Source organism: Ictalurus furcatus, chromosome 25, assembly GCF_023375685.1.
Source record: "Ictalurus furcatus strain D&B chromosome 25, Billie_1.0, whole genome shotgun sequence".
Classification (NCBI taxonomy): domain Eukaryota; kingdom Metazoa; phylum Chordata; class Actinopteri; order Siluriformes; family Ictaluridae; genus Ictalurus; species Ictalurus furcatus.
Window position 1 is genome coordinate 20,408,592 of NC_071279.1, and position 21,486 is coordinate 20,430,077.

At 41.6% G+C, this 21,486-nt stretch overlaps 1 pseudogene; it reads right to left on the reverse strand.

The window, feature by feature from the left end:
* Positions 1-1,273: 1,273 nt before the first annotated feature.
* LOC128601622 (uncharacterized) overlaps positions 1,274-21,486 on the reverse strand; it is a 24,236-nt pseudogene continuing 4,023 nt past the window's right edge.

Here is a 21,486-nt window from a genome sequence, read left to right on the forward strand (position 1 = left end):
ACACACACACACACCTTCCACTTTCACACCTTGGGACCTCAGGAGGTGGGGTCTAGAGGTTAATATAACAAATGACTTTATAAAGCTCCAGCAGTGAGTAACAAGAGTCTGACATAATCCATTACTCCATTAAATACTGGTGTGTTCACTGCCTCCTTCAATCCAACTCCGTTGGTCAGTTTAAAGGCAGTTTTACTCCTGACCCCTATTCCTCACATCTGGAAAAAAAAATTCAAACCTGAAACCTTAAGAGTTCCTCAGTTGTTCCTCTGGAGGAACTGTTAATGCCTCTTTGTGGAGAATAAAAGTCACCTCCATTCATGCAAAACATTTAAGAAGTCTCTACCAAACGTGCAGAACAATTTCAGTAGCACAAAAAAGTCATGATTTTAAACTACAAACTAAAGAATAAGAAGTTGGTTAACGGATGAAGAAATAAAAATAAGTTCCATGAAGCTGTCAGACAGTGATGTGAGATTTAGCCGCATGCTGTGTGCGTAATTCTCTTAAGTTCTGACCCGTCTGTAGTTATAGCATGTCTGAGGTCTGAATACTGATGTGCGTCATTTCAGAATTAAATCCAGATTTGTGAACACGATGCAGTAAAAATCCCCCTCTGTCTGTGATGCAGCCGTTTGACTGCGATCAGAACAGCTGTAAACCTCTTCAACAGGAGAAACCCTCAGCGCCTGACACTCCAGCTAATAAAACACACAGATCAGCATGGCCGCTGCAGGCGAGCAGATACAGAGCTGTAGCGGGTGTGACGAACATAATGAGAGCCGTTTTATTGCTTTTGTAAAGAATGTGTGCGGAATGTTTCATGGTGATGGATCTGAGCAATAAAACACAGTAAAGGGGCGAATGGGAAATCAGCCAGAGAAAGAAAACAGGAAATGTAATATATTTACGGCAGGTGTGTTGTGGTTATAACCCCGAGCCAAATCTGCGATAATGAGAAGCTGATACATCTCCGGGTCTGGTTAGCGTCCTCACATGCCTAGCTTTAAAACGATAAAATGACGTCCAGCGTCGTAAAATTAAAAAACTCGTAGAGAAAAACAGCGTGGGTCGAATTAAACCAGTTAATGTCCCTAATTAAACCCGGCCGTGTGACGCGGAATTCTCCGAGGAAGATCTCTTCCAGTCTCCGTGTGATCTCCGACAGTAGCGCAGGTTTATATTAACACGTCGTTCTGATACGTTATCGTTTCTATAGTAACGGCTTGTTACAGGGACGTGTACAGCGCACGCTTCACGTCAACAAATTTATTTAAAAAATCATTGGATTCAGGGAACGGTATAGAGACAGGTACAGGGACAGGTATAGAGACAGGTACAGGGACAGGTACAGAGACAGGTATAGAGACAGGTACAGAGACAGGTACAGGGACAGGTACAGAGACAGGGACAGGGACAGGTATAGAGACAGGTACAGGGACAGGTATAGAGACAGGCACAGGGACAGGTCCAGGGACAGGTCCAGGGACAGAGACAGGTATAGGGACAGGTACTGGGACAGGTACAGAGACAGGTACAGAGACGGGTATAGAGACAGGGACAGGTATAGAGACAGGGACAGGTACAGGGACAGGTACAGAGACAGGTACAGAGACAGGTACAGGGACAGGTACAGAGACAGGTACAGGGACAGGTATAGAGACAGGTACAGGGACAGGTATAGAGACAGGTACAGGGACAGGTATAGAGACAGGTATAGAGACAGGTACAGGGACAGGTATAGAGACAGGTATAGAGACAGGTACAGGGACAGGTACAGAGACAGGTACAGAGACAGGTACAGGGACAGGTACAGAGACAGGTACAGGGACAGGTATAGAGACAGGTATAGAGACAGGTACAGGGACAGGTACAGGGACAGGTACAGAGACAGGTACAGGGACAGGTACAGGGACAGGTACAGAGACAGGTACAGAGACAGGTACAGGGACAGGTACAGGGACAGGTATAGAGACAGGTATAGAGACAGGTACAGGGACAGGTATAGAGACAGGTATAGAGACAGGTACAGGGACAGGTATAGAGACAGGTACAGAGACAGGTACAGAGACAGGTACAGACCGTGGCCTTACACTCCTACAGCTCTGACAGATCTGCTCAGATTAAACACTTTACTGTTCAGGATTTGCATAAAAGCATATGCTCCACGTTCTAGTGCCATCATGCACTTTGGAATAAACACACACACACACACACACACAGGAGACAGGTGTAAGGCATCCTTCAGTGTGGAAACACTCCTGATGTACTGTAAACCACGCGCGGCGGCATCTCGTCATATTGAAAGTGTCACCCAGCCATCTGGTGAAGGAGAATCACTTCCTGTCACAGCACAGCTGCTTTATTATAATGGAGTGTGTCGACGTGTCTGATCTTCACTTCCTCTCACAGTCACAGAAACAAGTCTTAATTACAGAAGAAAAAAAGCTGAGCTTTCTTTAAAAGTTTTTAATGTAGTTAATTTATTGATGAAGGTGCATTTATACTGATATACACAATCACCACATACTCCTTCTACATAAATACCATTAGGATCAGGGGTACTGGGAATAAGATCGGGGTACTGGGAATAAGATCTGGGGTACTGGGGTTAAGATAAGGGTTAGTGGGTATAGGATTAGGATTACTGGGGTTAAGATTAGGGGTAATAGGTTTAGGATTAGGGTTACTGGGGTTAAGATTAGGGGTGAGTAGAGTGCACACTGCATGGTGAGTAGAGTGGAATGGAAATATGCGTCATGAGTTCTCTACACAATTCTCTTTCTTTATACACTGTGCTGATAAACTCGTTCAGTGGATAACAGCAGCAAGTTTTATCATCAATTATAAAACTGAAATGCATGACATGTAAATGAACACACAGAGCGAGTTACTAATTTCCGCAGGGGGGTGGGGCTAAAGTGAGGGGCGGGGTTATGGCATGAGTTCAGGTTAAGGTGATAAGGGTTTAAGTAAAATGACCCGTGAAAGGAACAGATTAAAGAAGAAAAATCTTTATGACCCGTTGCCCTCTCCTTCTCTATTAGACTGGCTAATAACCACACTGATTTAATATTTATATTCTTAAAACTGCAGATTTTTTAATTACTCGCAGATAAACTGGTGCAGAAATTCCCATTAAAGTAACTCTAAATGAATTCTTCACACAATAAATTAAATTGCGTTAACTCTCGAGCTTTATGAGATTTATAATAGCATATTGAAATTCTGCACAAATGAAATGTCATAGCTCCAATTACAACTCCCGAAGCTACCACTTTCTCCACCAGTTACAGTCAGCCTATGCTGAGCCAGTGACATCACAAGTGTGTGTGCGTGTGTGTGTGTGTGTGCGTGTGTGTGTGTGTGTGTGTTTAAACATTCGGCTGAATAAATACTTTGACGTGCATGTGTTTGGAGATGAAGTAAAAAAAAAAGAACACACAGCAAAGACTCTCGAAAGTCAAGATGTATATTAATCGAGTAACTTTAATGATGCACGTATCAAAGAGCTCTTTGAAGTCACTGTATTTGAGCACTTTGATCGGCCCTCACTTTGATTTCACCTCATTTTGTTCAAGCTCGACTTTAACTTGTGTTGCTCATGAACCTGCAGATTCAGTTAGAGTTACTGACTGAAGTCACACAGTCAGGTCTAAACTGTAGATGTAAACGGAACAGAATTTAATTTATTACACAAAGCTCACATTGGTCCTCTAAACAGGCTAGTAAATGTGATAAAGTGTGAGTTTATAGGCAGGGTGTACCCCGCCTTGTGCCCCATGCTCTGTGAGATAGGGTGTACTGTCCAGGGTGTACCCCTCCTTGTGCCCCATGCTCCCTGAGATAGGGTGTACTGCCCAGGGTGTACCCCGCCTTGTGCCCCATGCTCCCTGAGATAGGGTGTACTGTCCAGGGTGTACCCCACCTTGTGCCCCATGCTCTGTGGGATAGGGTGTACTGTCCAGGGTGTACCCCGCCTTGTGCCCCATGCTCCCTGAGATAGGCTCCAGGTTCCCCACGGCCCTGTAAGATAAGTGGTATAAGATGGATGGATGGATTTGTTGAAAATGTTGTACACTCTTCTCTTTTATATGCTCAGTTATGCTAGCGTGGCTCAGATCTCATCTCTTTCTCACATTTCCACGCAAAGTGATCTCCACACTCCTGTATCTCTCAGCGCGGCCTTTCACGGTCCTCATTTAGAACCCGTACCCTTTTTAAACCGACACGTTAGAGCTTCATTATTGCGTGCTGTGTTATAAATTACATCCGAGCGCAGCACTGATTTCCTTCACATCCATTCTAATTACACACTGATCCCACATGCTCACTAAATTAAAAATCACACTCTATTCTCTTATTATTCTCACTTCATTATTCCACAGAACTTTTCCCTGATGCTTCATCACAGGCTTTAATTGATCTTTATGAAACGGCTACATCACGTTCTAATAAAGAGTGTCGAACACTCCGATTTAATTAGGACAGAACAGAGACGTCACGAGACACGTTACAGGAGAGCACGGTCTGGATGAACAGCTTTACAAGAGATACATTACATTATTACCTCTGCACATTCACACTGCTCATTAGGGGGTGAAGTAATATAATTCATTATTTATGGTGTTAGTGAGTCACTGATTACTGATCAATAGATATTAGTCAATTATTTGCTAAATCTCGATGACTATAGGAGCATTACACTCAATTAATCCCCATTTAAGAATGTATGGATGTTTTTTTTTTTCCCCCACGTCTTCTCTGCTGCCATAGCAACAGCTAGGTCTTTAAATTTATAGATATTTCTATAATGTTATTTATCTGCTAAGAAGATGTTTTAATTCAAAATAACTTTGATTTAAGACAAACACAGAGATTTGCTAATTAATATAATCATTTGCTTCTTTAACCTTTTAATGCATAATTTATATAAGAACATATTCACGTTTTTAAAGATTTTTTGGGGATTCCTTTTTAAGATTGATTAACGTGGCATGTCGTGAATTTTGACTTTTGACATAAAGGATGAATTGTTAGGCCTATATATATATATATATATATATATATATATATATATATATATATATATATATATAGCGCATCTGGAAAGTATTCACAGCGCTTCACTTTCTCCACATTTTGTTATGTTACAGCCTTATTCCAAAATGGATTCAATTCATTATTTTCCTCAAAATTCTACAAACAATACCCCATAATGACAACTTGAAAGAAGTTTGTTTGAAATCTTTGCAAATTTATTAAAAATAAAAAACAAAAAAAGCACATGTACATAAGTATTCACAGCTGGTGGTGGTAGTATCTTGGTTTGGACCTGTTTTGCTGCATTTGGACCAGGACGACTCGCCATCACTGGTGGAACAATGAATCCTGAATTATACCAGCGAACTCTAAAGGAAAATATCAGAACATCTGTCCATGAACTGAATCTGAAGAGAAAGTGGGTCATGCAGCAAGACAACGATCCTAAACACACGAGTCGTTCTACCAAAGAACGGTTAAAGAAGAATAAAGGTAATGTTTTGGAATGTCCAAGTCAAAGTCCTGACCTTAATCCAATAGAGATGTTGTGGAAGAACCTGAAGCAAGCAGTTCATGTGAGGAAACCCACCAACATCCCAGAGTTGAAGCTGTTCTGTACTGAGGAACGGGATAAAACTCCTCCGAGCCGATGTGCAGGACTGATCAACACTTACCCCAAACGTTTATCTGCAGTTATTACTGCACAAGGAGCTCACACCACATACTGAAAGCAAAGGTGCACATACTTTTACCACTCACAGATATGTAATACTGGATCATTTTCCTCAATAAATAAATGACCAAGTATAATATTTTTGTCTCATTTGTTTAATTGGGTTCTTTATCTACTTTTAGGACTCAGGTGAAAATCTGATGATGTTTTAGATCATATTTATGTAGAAATATAGAAAATTCTAAAGGGTTCACAAACTTTCAAGCACCACTGCATATAGAGGAATGACCATAAAAACCCACTTGACTTGAAAATGATTTTCCTGTTGTGTATTTTTTTTTATTTAAAAATGAATATGTGCACACTGAAAGGTATGAGAATGTGACAGCTTCATTTCACAAATAGAAAAATAACTGAAATGACACCAACTTTAGATTCCAATAGAACTTACCAAAGTCAGCGAACAGTGAACTCAGAAAGTAGCAACTCCAGGGCTGTATTTTATTTAAAGCACAAAGCATATCAATAAAGCATTCCCAATTGTGACGGTTATATACAGCGTCAGATATATATACTCCACATATACAAATCCCATTACAAACCATCAGCCATTAAACCATTAAAACCATTACCCTTTGGTCCTTAGACATAACATGCCAGCAATAATAGGCAACAAATTACCAGTAGATATCCACAGGGACCATTACAGTTTCCATTAAAACCATTAAAACCCTTACAAACTCTATGTATGTTTCTATTGTTTTTTTGCAGCAGGGTATTCACAGAAATTTATACAAAAACTCCTACAGATTTAAAACATTCTTTCAAAATGTTTCATGAACAATTTTTTCATGAACAAAACATTTTCAGTTTGAATCAGAACACAACCCTGAAAACAGATGGATATCAGCACAGGTACTGCAGTAAATAAGGTGAACATAAAGACATCACCGTGAGGGTGTGGTGTGATGGAGAGTTTTAGCGTTTGGCAGGGCGCCCGGTTCTAAAGATTTATTTTCATACCCTGCTGTGTCCACATATGCATATTATATATATATATTTTCTCAACACTTTCATCGGAGTGTATGAATTATTAACTTCTCCATTTTTTTGGGGGGGGGGGGGGGGGTTGGAGGGGGTGAAGAACTGCACCATTTTTATTATTAGTATATAGAGAGGAGAGATTTCTCATTCCGGGTAACGTTCAAAAAGTGACAAATTACTTGCATCAGGTACACAGAGAAAAGTGGGGGGGGTAGTGGGGGGTGGGGGGGGGCGTCTCGTCTCACATTGGGCGCAGACACAAGCGCAAAGACAATCTAACATTGTTTTCCTCTGGGAAATCACACACTCACACACACACACACACACACACACAGTGATAATCAATACTTAAATGGATTAGTGTTAAACCTTGGCTTGTTGAATGATGAGGACGTTTGTGATATACAGAGACAATTCCATTAGAGAAGAGCGGAGTGCAGTGCAGACGCCAGACTCAAGGTGAGACACAATTTACAGATCAGTAATAAACTCTCTGTGGCTTTACATGAGAAAATGGCCTATAAATCTATATAATCACAACAGTGAGAGTGTGTTAGGAGAGAATCAGTCATGTAAACAAACAACACATACATGCAAAGATTTTCACCAGTCCGTATGAATTCATTCCGATTGCAGCTTCCTGTTTATATGTATCCAAGTTAGGCACACCTGAGGGGGCGGGGCTTAGCATCAACTTCACCACAACAACAAGAAACATGTATGTGCATGACTTTTTCTCAGAGTATATGTGACGGAAACATAAGGAATCCATAAATTTTCTGTATTGCTTATCCTACACAGTGTCACAGGGAGCCTGGAGCCATCTTTGCATGTAAACATAGACAGTATGTTTTGCCTCTCTGTGTTTGGCTGCTTGTGTTATTAACAAGTTTTAATTTATTTCCAGCTTAGAAAAACATCTTCCAATTGTGATTATTAAATGTTTCATTTCATTAAAAATTTCACATTTGTCCAACATATAGGAGATCTCGTGTTTGAAAATAAAAATTGCACAAACTGGGCCTCATTTATCAAGCTGGACATTTGTTAATTTATTTGTAAATCGTTTGTACAAGTCTTTACTGTTCATGAAAATCCCAGAAAAAGGTAGCCTACTCATGCTCCCGAGTGTGTAAATTTACACATAAGTCGACTAACTAATGTAAACCTTGACTTAATCGACCATATGGAATATACTGTGGAGTGTAAACTGTGGAGTGTTTGTTTTTATTACATACCCTTTATTTATGTCACATATACATTGATCAGCCATAACAAAAATTACCTTGTTTAGGTCCCCTTTGTGACGCCAAAACTGCTGTGACCCATCGAGGCATGGAGTCCACAAGACCTCTGAAGGTGTGCTGTGGTATCTGACACCAAGGTGTTAGCAGTAGATCCTTTAAGTCCTGTAAGGAGGTGAGGCCTCCATGGATCCGACTTGTTTGTCCAGAACATCCCACAGGTGCTCGATTGGACTGGGATCTGGGGAACTTGGAAGCCAAGTCAAGACCTCTTGGTCTTGGTCTCTTGAGCTCTTGGTCTTTGCAATGCTCTGTGTGTTCTGATACCTTTCTATCAGTCAGCATTAACTTTTTCAGCAGTTTGCACTACAGTAGCTCTTCTGTGGGATTGGACCAGATGAGCTCACCTTCACTCCCCACACGATGCTAATAAAAACAAAGAGGAGTGATCGATAAATGTACTTTGACTTAAACAAATAAACGTATCCACAGATGCAAGCCATACATCAACACTGTCCAGTAGCTCCGTCCACTCCTCTGGACCATCTCAGATGTCCTGTCATCTGAGATGGACAGTAGCACAGTGGAATCCTGTTTTGTCATCTGACGAGTCAACGTGTCAAATAGTTTATGGAGAAAACAGCCGTCGTGTTCTCCAGGCCGAAGAGGAAAAGGACCATCCGAGCTGTTATCAGCGTCAGGTCCAAAAGCCAGCGTCTGTCATGGTATGGGGGCCTGTCAGTGCCCATGGTATGGGGGTGTGTCAGTGCCCATGGTATGGGGGCCTGTCAGTGTCCATGGTATGGGGGTGTATCAGTGTCCATGGTATGGGGGTGTGTCAGTGCACATGGTATGGGGGCATGTCAGTGCCCATGGTACAGGTAAATTACACATCTGTGAGGGCAGCATTAATGTAGAAAGATATGTACACATTTTGGAGAAACATATTCTGCCATCCAGAGCAGGACAACGCCGGACCACATTCTGCCTGGATTACAAGCGCATGGTTGTGTAAACAGAGAGTGCGGGTGCGAGCATGGCCTGCTGCAGTCCTGACCCATCTCCCATTGAGAACGTGTGGTGTATTATGATGCGCAAAATAAGGCAACGAAGTCCTCGTACAGTCGCGCAGCTGAAGAAACGTATAATGGATGAATGGGGGAAATTCCTCTTGCTAAACTTAAGCAACTGGAGTCTGCACTCAGAGTCCAAATGCTTAATATGTGCTATTAATAGAAATTCTGATGTTACACAGCGGTAAACAGTCGACTGTCCCAACTTTTTTGGAGTGTGTTGCAGTCATCAGATTTGAAATGAGTGTATATTTTCAAAAATAAATTAAATTCACAAAGTAAAACATCAAATAATATGTTTTCAATATAATACATGGTGAATTGAATTTTCAAATGACTTTTTTTTCCTATTTTCTACACAGCAAAATCACCAGTGTTGATTTAACACCCACACTGTTTATATAAACACTCTGGGTGTTAATTCAACACTAGGGATTTTACTGTGTATACTGTCCCAACTTTTTTGGAATTGGGGTTGTACCTTTTAGGGAGTTTTGTGGGTGTAACTACATGCACTTTATGGGGTCTGGGGAAAAAAAATCAGGATTTCCAAAACTTTTGCAAATCTGACAGAAACAAGTATTTGGTTTGACTTACACTAATATTTACTCACAACTTTACTAAAAGAACTGATGAATGAGACTGATTTTAAATAGAGTAAAAGGTGCAACAGTTTACACAGCAGTTATTATTCTATTTAACAGATTATTGACCTCATTCAATCAGATTCCCACTGAAGTGTTGACATGAATGTTTTTTAATTCAGTCTAAAGTAAATGCATTAACAGTTTATTAAATCATTGTGTAAATAATAGCTTGTGTATAAGCAATTCAAAGTTAGCTTTAGATGGCTAGCAGCAAGGTAACAAGCATCAGAGTTTTACCCAACAGGACCTCTCACTACTTATTCCAAAATTCCTAACAGTTCCACCCTGTCGCTTTAAACAAACAAACAACAAAAAAGTAAAAAATGAAATAAAATACAGCAGTTTAAACTTCACACACTGGCCTTGAGCCCTGAGGTTCAATCTAATCTCAGAGATGCTCAGATATAAATATAACTTTATATTGTTTCTTTCTTTTTATTTTCTGTACTTTTCCCCCGCATATATTTTAATCTCTATAGTGGTGTGACGTACAGCATTGCAAAAAGTGTCATATTTTCTGTTCCAGCCATCTATCAAATGTCCAGAACCTGCAGGAACACACTGCTAGAAGGTATGGTTTAAAAGCTGAGCCGTCTGCTCCAGCCAGCAGAGATGATTTATCACTGCGCTGTTGCGTTAAACAGAACAGAGTTGTTTTAGTGATTTATGGCCGCATCACCTTCCTGTAAAAGCCTCCATCACAGCCTGATTTTGTCAGTGTGATACAGGAATTCAGAGAGGCAGAAAAACACCTGCAAATCTGTCACATTTCACACTAGTTTGTGGGAAGTGAGTCATGATTCAGCAGTGAGTCAAGAGATTGCATCTGGAGCATCGAGAGTGATGGTTCTATTACATTAAATGTCCCAAATGACTCAGTTTTGGACATGAATAAGTGGTTAACAAATCTCAAAATCAGATCCTCTGAGGAGACGAAATAACGATAACTGATCATCTCTATGTAAGTAATAAACACTGTGTTGTGATTATACTAAAATACTGAGTGATGTGGTGTTGTGATGGCAGTGTTCCTGTATGTGGCGTATGCCTGTCCAGATCTTAATGCCATTGGAAGAAGATATCCAGCAGAAAGAAGCACCTTGATGTCCTGGGCTGGAGATGCTGAGTGGACAAGACCAGCAGCAAGCACTCCGAGCTGACCCTGAGGTCAATGGCAGGCTGGAACTGTACATCAGGAGGACTATAAAGAGTGCACCATTGCCCCTGCTACAACAGCGATCATTAGGCAACGCCACAAGGTCAATCTGAATACATGGGAAAGGTTGTACAGGTGGTTGGAAGAGGTGACCATGACACCGCTGAGCATGGAGCTTGAAGGAAAGATGCTGCAGGTACTGTTATACCAGCTTTGCCAGGGAATTGCCCTGTGCTGCGTCACCCAGCAGCTGTTGGTACCATGGAGCCTGCAGTGAAGGATTCTGCAGTCTGTCCATTGACCAATGGGGGTAGGCTACTTTGGAGCCATGCAGAGTCTATTTGTATGGTGGACTAGGTCTGGCTGTTCATCCTGCACTGGTGCAAGGGACACAGTCCCAAACTACAGAGGGATCCGAGAGGACTGTGGTGGGACAGCAGGATTACCCACACAGAATAGCAAGGCTAGCACCAGTGACAGTAGTCTGTGTCTTGGACTGAGACTGTGTAATAGTTCATGATTGTGGGCATGTTAAAACAGTCAGGAGGATGTGGGCATCTTGCTAGTTGGTGGCCTGTATTGTTGCGTCAATGGGATGGCTGACAGCTACAGTACAGGGTGGGGATATGCAGCATTGTTCCGCTAATTGTGCCTGTGAGCCCCTGTGGATGCTCACGATGTTTAAATGTTTATGTTCTATTAGATTATGTGTTTGTTGTTAGCATGGGAATGTGAATGTTTGGAACAGGAATGTGTGTTTGTGTGTAACTGGATGAGGTTACTGTGTATTCAGCATTCTGCAGAGGCCTGCTGGGGTATGTTACCCTGCTGGTTTTCCTAAGTGCTCTGTGGCTTACCACAAAACCCATGTTTGTGTTGTGAGTTTAAAAAAAAAAAGAAAAAGGTTATCCATGTGAATCAGCTCTCAACAATCACCTACAAAATCCAACTCTTTCACTACTGACAGCAATCTCACGACTTATTTCTGAAACTTTCTTTTCCCACTGGAAAATATTTATACAGATGTGTTTCAAACTCTCTTCAGTCACTTTATAAAGATGACCAGGTTTTACAGGAAGTCATGTCTAATCTTCAGTGCAGTAATGATAGATATTTGGGTAATAAATACAGTGTGGCTTTAACAGGATCACAGAATTCCGTATTAAACTGTAACACGGAGCTGAAATGACTCTCTGAAGCAGAGGTGGGATTTATACAATATGGATGGATGACTTTAATCAGTAATGTGAGCTCTTCATTCCTCCCTGTCGGCTGTTACTGTGTGAGAAATGTGAACCTGGAGCTCAATTACAGTTTTAAAGCTCTTTTCAGTCAATCGCTGAAACTTATGATCCACTTTTTCGCCTTAACCCTGGAGGAGAAAGGCTAATCTGGTCTCACACAGGCTACAGTATTGTCACAGAGGTTAATAACTAGCATGACCCACTTCCTGTCACACGACTCGATGGGGTTAGTGCTTAGGGTGGTATCTCTTTTTTTTCCCCACACGTTGATTAAACTCTTTTATTCAGGATTTTATACTAAAACTGCAAGAATATTAGAATGACTTTCTGCAATGTTGAACTGTATGTCCTCGTTTCAGTTTCGCTAATGAAGATGAACATTTCTGAAAATCACATTTTTATTACGGAGATGAGATTCGGGTCATTTTGAGCTGAGAGGAACAAGGGCAAAATAAAGAAGTTAATAAGAAAATGATGTTAATGTTGACATTAATGATGTCTCATTGCCCTTAGATTCTATTTACACAGTCCCTGAGCAGGTGAAGGTCCTTTTGGTCCCGTTTCCAGCAGGGTTATTTATATTGATTAGCACTGAGCTGTAGAGAAGACACACAAAGATGAATGGTACATGTGTAAAGCTATAAAATCTAAAGACATAGCAGGGTCATGAGGAAAACAAGCAATCCAACAAGGGATGTCATAATAATGCTGTGCTGGACACAACTGCGCTACGGTTTATAGACAGGATGTTACGTACATGCTTTAAATGAAATTGCAATTATAATATTGAAATAGATAATGTTTCTTGTTTATGAGCCGATTTAAACCCCACTGTGTGTCAAATCCCACTCACCTGTTCGTTCTCCAGCCAGTCAGAGGCTGAACACTATCACCTGCTTTCTCAGAGACACATGAAGCATCTTTTCGAGCTGCTGCTCCTGCTACATCACAGGCAGTGTAACACCCTCAGAGGACAGTGCTATCTACCCTCTTCTGCATACTGGACCTCACGATCTCTCTGCAACAGAGTGAACACCATCGTCACCCCTACAAAACAACATCCGGGCGCTTTGTTTCCAAACACACCCTGAGGACGTCACGGTGTTATCCATGATGTTCAGCGCTGTTTTAGGTTTTGTGTAACTGTGCAGCGGTTCAGTAAAAAGTTGCGTTGACTAGCACATGATCTATTCAACTCTATTAATGATAAATATTTTATTTATACCGCACTGTTAACAAAAGTCACAAAGTAGCTTTGTAGAAATCCAAATGTAGAGTTAGATCCATAATGAGCAAGCCAGAGGTGACAGTGGTGATGTCCTGGGATGAACACAGGACAGTATTTACACAGTAGTGTATAGCATTTGAGTAAATTTACTCCAATACTGTACTTAAGTACCTTTTTAGCTACGTTTTATTTGACTGGTGAATGGGAGTGCATTAGCAACTAGTGGCTGAATCGCAGGTGTTTCATACACGGCTGCAGACAGTGATGAGGCCAAAGCCAGCACCATCCATGGCCTACTGTAAAAGAAAATAAACATGATTGCTCTCCACAAATCAACTACTTCATGTTTTTCACTGACATGTCTCTTAGGTGTTGAACACTAGTGCATCTTTCAGCTAAATACTAAAGTACTGTTAAAATCAGACACTTTAAGACTTCTACTCAAGTGCTATTGGATTTGGTGTGTTGTGATGGAGTTGTTTCACAGTAAGGTATCTCTACTTTTACTCAGGTATAGTTTTCTGCTGCTTTTTACACCTCTGACTTTATGATTAAAGCTGCAGCACTTAGGGGGAAAAGGTTTTACAAACAAACAGAACAAGAACTAAGGAGAACTTTTGCATTACTTACACACGTTAAAGGTCCAAAATCCAAAGTGCCACCTAATCATCCAAAGGCTGAAATGTGGAAACTGATAGAACCTTCTGGAGTACTGGTACTGGTACTAACCATCTCTGTAGACAAACACAGGACAGTTCCATTTTAAACCGAGAATCCTTTGACTGGTTGTTAGTGATGCAAGCTAACAATAGCTTTTGTTTGATAACAATGCTAGCTAGCTATGTAAGCGAACTAGCCATGCTGCTAATTCAGGATTAGCCATGGTTATTATTATAGTGCTGGATCCATTTATACTTCATCAATCACATCACTTTGAGATCATGTCAAGTATTTAAATGCACTGGATTATTAATGAGGTGATATTTCTATACAGACACGGAGGTACAGGTGTGTGTCCTCACACACTGATGGAGTAACACAGACACAGCGGTACAGGTGTGTGTCCTCACACACTGATGGAGTAACACAGACACAGCGGTACAGGTGTGTGTCCTCACACACTGATGGAGTAACACAGACACAGTGGTACAGGTGTGTGTCCTCACACACTGATGGAGTAACACAGACACAGTGGTACAGGTGTGTGTCCTTACACACTGATGGAGTAACACAGACACGGTGGTACAGGTGTGTGTCCTCACACACTGATGGAGTAACAGGTGAGAATGATGAAGAGCTATAAGCATATGATGAGTGGTCTAAAGACGAGTGTGTTGGACAGAACGTGGCTTTAATAGTGAACACTGCAGGAGGTATAAAGGCACAGTAGAGTAAAATGGACGTGTGTGTGTGTGTGTGTGTGTGTGTGCGCGCGTGTGCATGCATGCGTGTGTGTGTGAGTTTGTGGCTACACCCAGTTTTTGATTTTGTATTTATTTATCTATTGTTACTCTGAGGATCGTTAACATTATTTATTGATCGGTTTGTTTTTACATAAATAAATAAATAAATAAATAAATAAAAAAGACAAATAAATATTATTATTAATATTGATAAATAATTATAATATTATTCATACATGTCATTATTAGTATTTTACTTGCAATATGATAGAGAGACACAATGATGATATTATTTATTGCTAATATTATTGCAATTTATTTATCATTAAACAGGGAAGACATAGTCCTTTAATTCGAGCAGCAAGTAAAAACAAAATAAAATAATAAAAAAAACACAACCAAACAAATATGAACTGAAGTGGTTTGAAATATAAGAAATAATACAAGAAACTCAGCGTCTCAAATATAAGAAAAAAAACTGGCATAATTAATGCCAGTGCTTTAAACATGATGAGGATGATGGGGAATAAGAGGAGGATGAGGAGGAGGAGGAGGATAAAGGAGGAATGTGATGATGATGAGGATCAGGATGATGGCAGAAATGGTGTGGGTTTAGAAGGGGCTGTAATTCCCTGTGCACTTCAGTACTTCACTCGACGTTTATAGATGATGAAATACAGCAGATGATGTAACAGTGGAGTCGATCCACTCATACAGAAACTGTCACTCAGAGCATCAGAGCTCAAAGTTAAAAGAACGGGAGGATGGAGAACTTCACACACCACTCATTTCCTCTCAGAGTCTTCATGAGATCAGAACTCACTTAAACAGTAAGATACAGAGTGATGATTACTCTTACCATCCTACAGATTCATTTCCTCTTAGATCTCTTTATTTATTCATTTATTAAAGAATGGAATCTTTTTTAAATCAGTTAATGTTTGTGAGTTAGTTCCTCTTCTCACTTACATTATTAATCAAGAATGTTTTCATTTCTTATTTATTAAAGAATGAATCATTTTTTATCAATGTACAGTTACAAAACAAGTTAGTTCCTGTTGTCACTTACACTATAGCAGCTATAAATACTCATTCCCTCACCATCCCCCTCTCTCTATTCTCTCTCTCTCCCCCTCTCTCTATTCCCTCTATTATGTGTGTGTAGTGCTGGTGGTGATTATGTGTGTGTGTGTAGTGCTGGTGGTGATTATGTGTGTGTGTAGTGCTGGTGGTGATTATGTGTGTGTAGTGCTGGTGGTGATTATGTGTGTGTGTAGTGCTGGTGGTGATTATGTGTGTGTGTAGTGCTGGTGGTGATTATGTGTGTGTGTGTGTAGTGCTGGTGGTGATTATGTGTGTGTGTAGTGCTGGTGGTGATTATGTGTGTGTAGTGCTGGTGGTGATTATGTGTGTGTGTAGTGCTGGTGGTGATTATGTGTGTGTGTGTGTGTAGTGCTGGTGGTGATTATGTGTGTGTGTGTAGTGCTGGTGGTGATTATGTGTGTGTGTAGTGCTGGTGGTGATTATGTGTGTGTGTGTGTAGTGCTGGTGGTGATTATGTGTGTGTGTGTGTGTAGTGCTGGTGGTGATTATGTATGTGTGTGTAGTGCTGGTGGTGATTATGTGTGTGTGTGTGTAGTGCTGGTGGTGATTATGTGTGTGTGTAGTGCTGGTGGTGATTATGTATGTGTGTGTAGTGCTGGTGGTGATTATGTGTGTGTGTGTGTAGTGCTGGTGGTGATTATGTGTGTTTGTGTAGTGCTGGTGGTGATTATGTGTGTGTGTAGTGCTGGTGGTGATTATGTGTGTGTGTGTAGTGCTGGTGGTGATTATGTGTGTGTGTAGTGCTGGTGGTGATTATGTGTGTGTGTAGTGCTGGTGGTGATTATGTGTGTGTGTGTAGTGCTGGTGGTGATTATGTGTGTGTGTAGTGCTGGTGGTGATTATGTGTGTGTGTGTAGTGCTGGTGGTGATTATGTGTGTGTGTGTGTAGTGCTGGTGGTGATTATGTGTGTTTGTGTAGTGCTGGTGGTGATTATGTGTGTGTGTAGTGCTGGTGGTGATTATGTGTGTGTGTGTAGTGCTGGTGGTGATTATGTGTGTGTGTGTAGTGCTGGTGGTGATTATGTGTGTGTGTAGTGCTGGTGGTGATTATGTGTGTGTGTGTAGTGCTGGTGGTGATTATGTGTGTGTGTAGTGCTGGTGGTGATTATGTGTGTGTGTAGTGCTGGTGGTGATTATGTGTGTGTGTGTAGTGCTGGTGGTGATTATGTGTGTGTGTAGTGCTGGTGGTGATTATGTGTGTGTGTAGTGCTGGTGGTGATTATGTGTGTGTGTGTAGTGCTGGTGGTGATTATGTGTGTGTGTAGTGCTGGTGGTGATTATGTGTGTGTGTAGTGCTGGTGGTGATTATGTGTGTGTGTGTAGTGCTGGTGGTGATTATGTGTGTGTGTGTAGTGCTGGTGGTGATTATGTGTGTGTGTGTAGTGCTGGTGGTGATTATGTGTGTGTGTGTAGTGCTGGTGGTGATTATGTGTGTGTGTGTAGTGCTGGTGGTGATTATGTGTGTGTGTGTAGTGCTGGTGGTGATTATGTGTGTGTGTAGTGCTGGTGGTGATTATATGTGTGTGTGTGTGTAGTGCTGGTGGTGATTATGTGTGTGTGTAGTGCTGGTGGTGATTATGTGTGTGTGTAGTGCTGGTGGTGATTATGTGTGTGTGTGTAGTGCTGGTGGTGATTATGTGTGTGTGTAGTGCTGGTGGTGATTATGTGTGTGTGTGTAGTGCTGGTGGTGATTATGTGTGTGTGTGTAGTGCTGGTGGTGATTATGTGTGTGTGTGTAGTGCTGGTGGTGATTATGTGTGTGTGTGTAGTGCTGGTGGTGATTATGTGTGTGTGTGTAGTGCTGGTGGTGATTATGTGTGTGTGTAGTGCTGGTGGTGATTATGTGTGTGTGTAGTGCTGGTGGTGATTATGTGTGTGTGTGTAGTGCTGGTGGTGATTATGTGTGTGTGTGTAGTGCTGGTGGTGATTATGTGTGTGTGTAGTGCTGGTGGTGATTATGTGTGTGTGTGTAGTGCTGGTGGTGATTATGTGTGTGTGTGTAGTGCTGGTGGTGATTATGTGTGTGTGTGTAGTGCTGGTGGTGATTATGTGTGTGTGTGTAGTGCTGGTGGTGATTATGTGTGTGTGTAGTGCTGGTGGTGATTATGTGTGTGTGTAGTGCTGGTGGTGATTATGTGTGTGTGTGTAGTGCTGGTGGTGATTATGTGTGTGTGTGTAGTGCTGGTGGTGATTATGTGTGTGTGTAGTGCTGGTGGTGATTATGTGTGTGTGTGTAGTGCTGGTGGTGATTATGTGTGTGTGTGTAGTGCTGGTGGTGATTATGTGTGTGTGTGTAGTGCTGGTGGTGATTATATGTGTGTGTGTGTAGTGCTGGTGGTGATTATGTGTGTGTGTGTAGTGCTGGTGGTGATTATGTGTGTGTGTGTAGTGCTGGTGGTGATTATGTGTGTGTGTAGTGCTGGTGGTGATTATGTGTGTGTGTGTAGTGCTGGTGGTGATTATGTGTGTGTGTAGTGCTGGTGGTGATTATGTGTGTGTGTAGTGCTGGTGGTGATTATGTGTGTGTGTGTAGTGCTGGTGGTGATTATGTGTGTGTGTAGTGCTGGTGGTGATTATGTGTGTGTGTGTAGTGCTGGTGGTGATTATGTGTGTGTGTGTAGTGCTGGTGGTGATTATGTGTGTGTGTAGTGCTGGTGGTGATTATGTGTGTGTGTGTAGTGCTGGTGGTGATTATGTGTGTGTGTGTAGTGCTGGTGGTGATTATGTGTGTGTGTGTAGTGCTGGTGGTGATTATGTGTGTGTGTGTAGTGCTGGTGGTGATTATGTGTGTGTGTAGTGCTGGTGGTGATTATGTGTGTGTGTGTAGTGCTGGTGGTGATTATGTGTGTGTGTGTAGTGCTGGTGGTGATTATGTGTGTGTGTAGTGCTGGTGGTGATTATGTGTGTGTGTGTAGTGCTGGTGGTGATTATGTGTGTGTGTAGTGCTGGTGGTGATTATGTGTGTGTGTGTAGTGCTGGTGGTGATTATGTGTGTGTGTGTAGTGCTGGTGGTGATTATGTGTGTGTGTGTAGTGCTGGTGGTGATTATGTGTGTGTGTGTAGTGCTGGTGGTGATTATGTGTGTGTGTAGTGCTGGTGGTGATTATGTGTGTGTGTGTAGTGCTGGTGGTGATTATGTGTGTGTGTAGTGCTGGAGATAAATGAACATATTTTGCTTTAAGATATTGAAGCCTGTGCGTCACTCCGTCTCTCGTGATGTTAAAGAGAAATCACACCTGTGATTTTACTCACTCCTGATTTCTTTACTCAGTTCCCCCTAAAACCGCGTTCCCGTCTCTGGGTCAGGTCTGTTCAGCTGGTGAGGATAATCACACACCACACTTTCCCCCAGTCACTACTGTGTGTGTAATATTAGAGAAATGAGCTGAAAATCACCTGGAGCGTTGGCAGCACATGCGTACATTTCTCACCCCTGTAATAAAACATCTCCTCAATTAATCTCACGTCTATAATGAGTATAATACGTCTAATATCTCACGTCTCCCTCTGCGGTTTTAATTACACCTGATCTGCAAATGATCCGTTAGCACCGCCTTTAAAAACATTTATGAATTTAATGGACTGAAGCCGAATGAAATGTCTGCAGGGAATTGTTAAGGAGTAAAAGTGTGACGTGTCGTTCTTTAATAAATAAATATGTAAACGAAAAATGTAAATTGCTGTGTATAAGAGGAATAAAACATTTTGGGACGTGCTGTTATAGGAAAATAATCAACACACACACACATAGACACACACACACACACACACACACACACACACACACATGACAAGAAAGCTAAACTGTCTGTCACCTCAAGGACTGGTAGACATTATATATGTACACACACACATACACACACACACACACACACACACACACACACTAAGCTTGATTGTCTGGCACGTCAATATTTTCTTTCTCACACTTGCAGACACACCTTATTATTTTCATTCTCGCCTCACTGATTCATGTGTGTGTGTGTGTGTGTGTGTGTGTGTGTGTTTTACTGATGAGCCCTGCTCACCAAAACACACTGGGGCTTTTCTGACTCAGAATCAGAGTCATTTTATTTCCTGATCTGGTAGAATTGGTGTAATATACAGTAGATGTACGATGTATACCTCACACTAATAGCAACGATATGTACGATGTAAACAGACTGAAACACCTGTACAGATGTAAACAGTACAGATGTTAACAGAGTGAAACACCTGTACAGATGTAAACAGTACAGATGTAAACAGACTGAAACACCTGTACAGAAGATGTAGAAGGCTGTATACAGTGTGAGCTGAGAGCAAATATCCACAGTATTAAAATCATGATGTGATTACAGCGGTGTGACGGAGCACTCCTGATCACAGCTGTTCATCAGATCTCCTGCCTTCGGGAATAAGAAGCTTTCTGTGTGTTGAGCTGCTCATGTTCCAGAGTGTAATCTCTCAAATCAACAGCGTTATCTCACAGCTCTCCTGTCTGATTTAAACGCTGAACGGTGACGGTGACCGGACATAAATCTGGATTAACCTAGTCTTTCCCAAATCAAAGTCAGTAACAGGACGGCAGAACACGCGGCCTTTTTCAGAGTCGGTCACTTACATACAACAAAAATCTCAATATTTACCATATTTATACTATAATATGTACCGTATTTATACTATAATATATACTGTACAGAGGAAATTTCCTGGTCTTCAGAGTCGGGTTACACAGCTGCTTACGCGGATTAGACAAATTTGATAAATTTGCTTTCTCAGAAATCATTATTCTGGAGTCGGCGTGTCTGAGATGTTTTGCTGCCTTTAAACCCCAAACACTCACCTTCAACCTGAAATGAATCAGAGATAGAAAGTGTAATGTGATGTAACATACAGTGTGTGTGAGAAGATTTACAGCCAGAACATTTTAGCATGGCATGTTGTAGTTACATCAAACAGTCAGACGGCGGCGCTGGACTTAACACTGAAACTCACTTGATCCGAGATCACGCAAGACACGAGATCACATGTGCTTCAGCTCAAGATCAGAATCGGGCGTAACTGAGACACGCCTGTTTTAGACAAACTCCGCCCCGTGTAGGTAACCGAGACACACCTCTAATTTAGATAAACTAAAGATGGGCGGCTGTGGTTCAGGTGGTAGAGCGGGTTGTCCACTAATCGTAGGGTTGGCGGTTCGATTATGAACCCGGCCCACATGACTCCACATGCTGAAGTGTCCTTGGGCAAGACACTGAACCCCAAGTTGCTCCCAATGGCAAGTTAGTGCCTTGCGTGGCAGCTCTGCTACCATTGGTGTGTGTGTGTGTGTGTGTGTGTGTGTGTGTGAATGGGTGAATGAGACACAGTGTAAAGGGCTTTGGATAAAGTGCTATATAAGTGCAGACCATTTACCATTTACCATTTACCAAACTCCGCCCCATGTGTGTGAACGAGACCCGCCTCTAATTTAGATAAACTCCACCCCATGTGCGTAACCATGACACCCCTCAATTTCAGACAAACTCCGCCCCGTGTGCATAACTGAGACACGCCTCTGTTTTAGATTAACTAAATAGTGTAAAATAAATGATATCCAGTCAGGATTCTGAATTTCAGACATGACTGTAGATGCACATATTAAA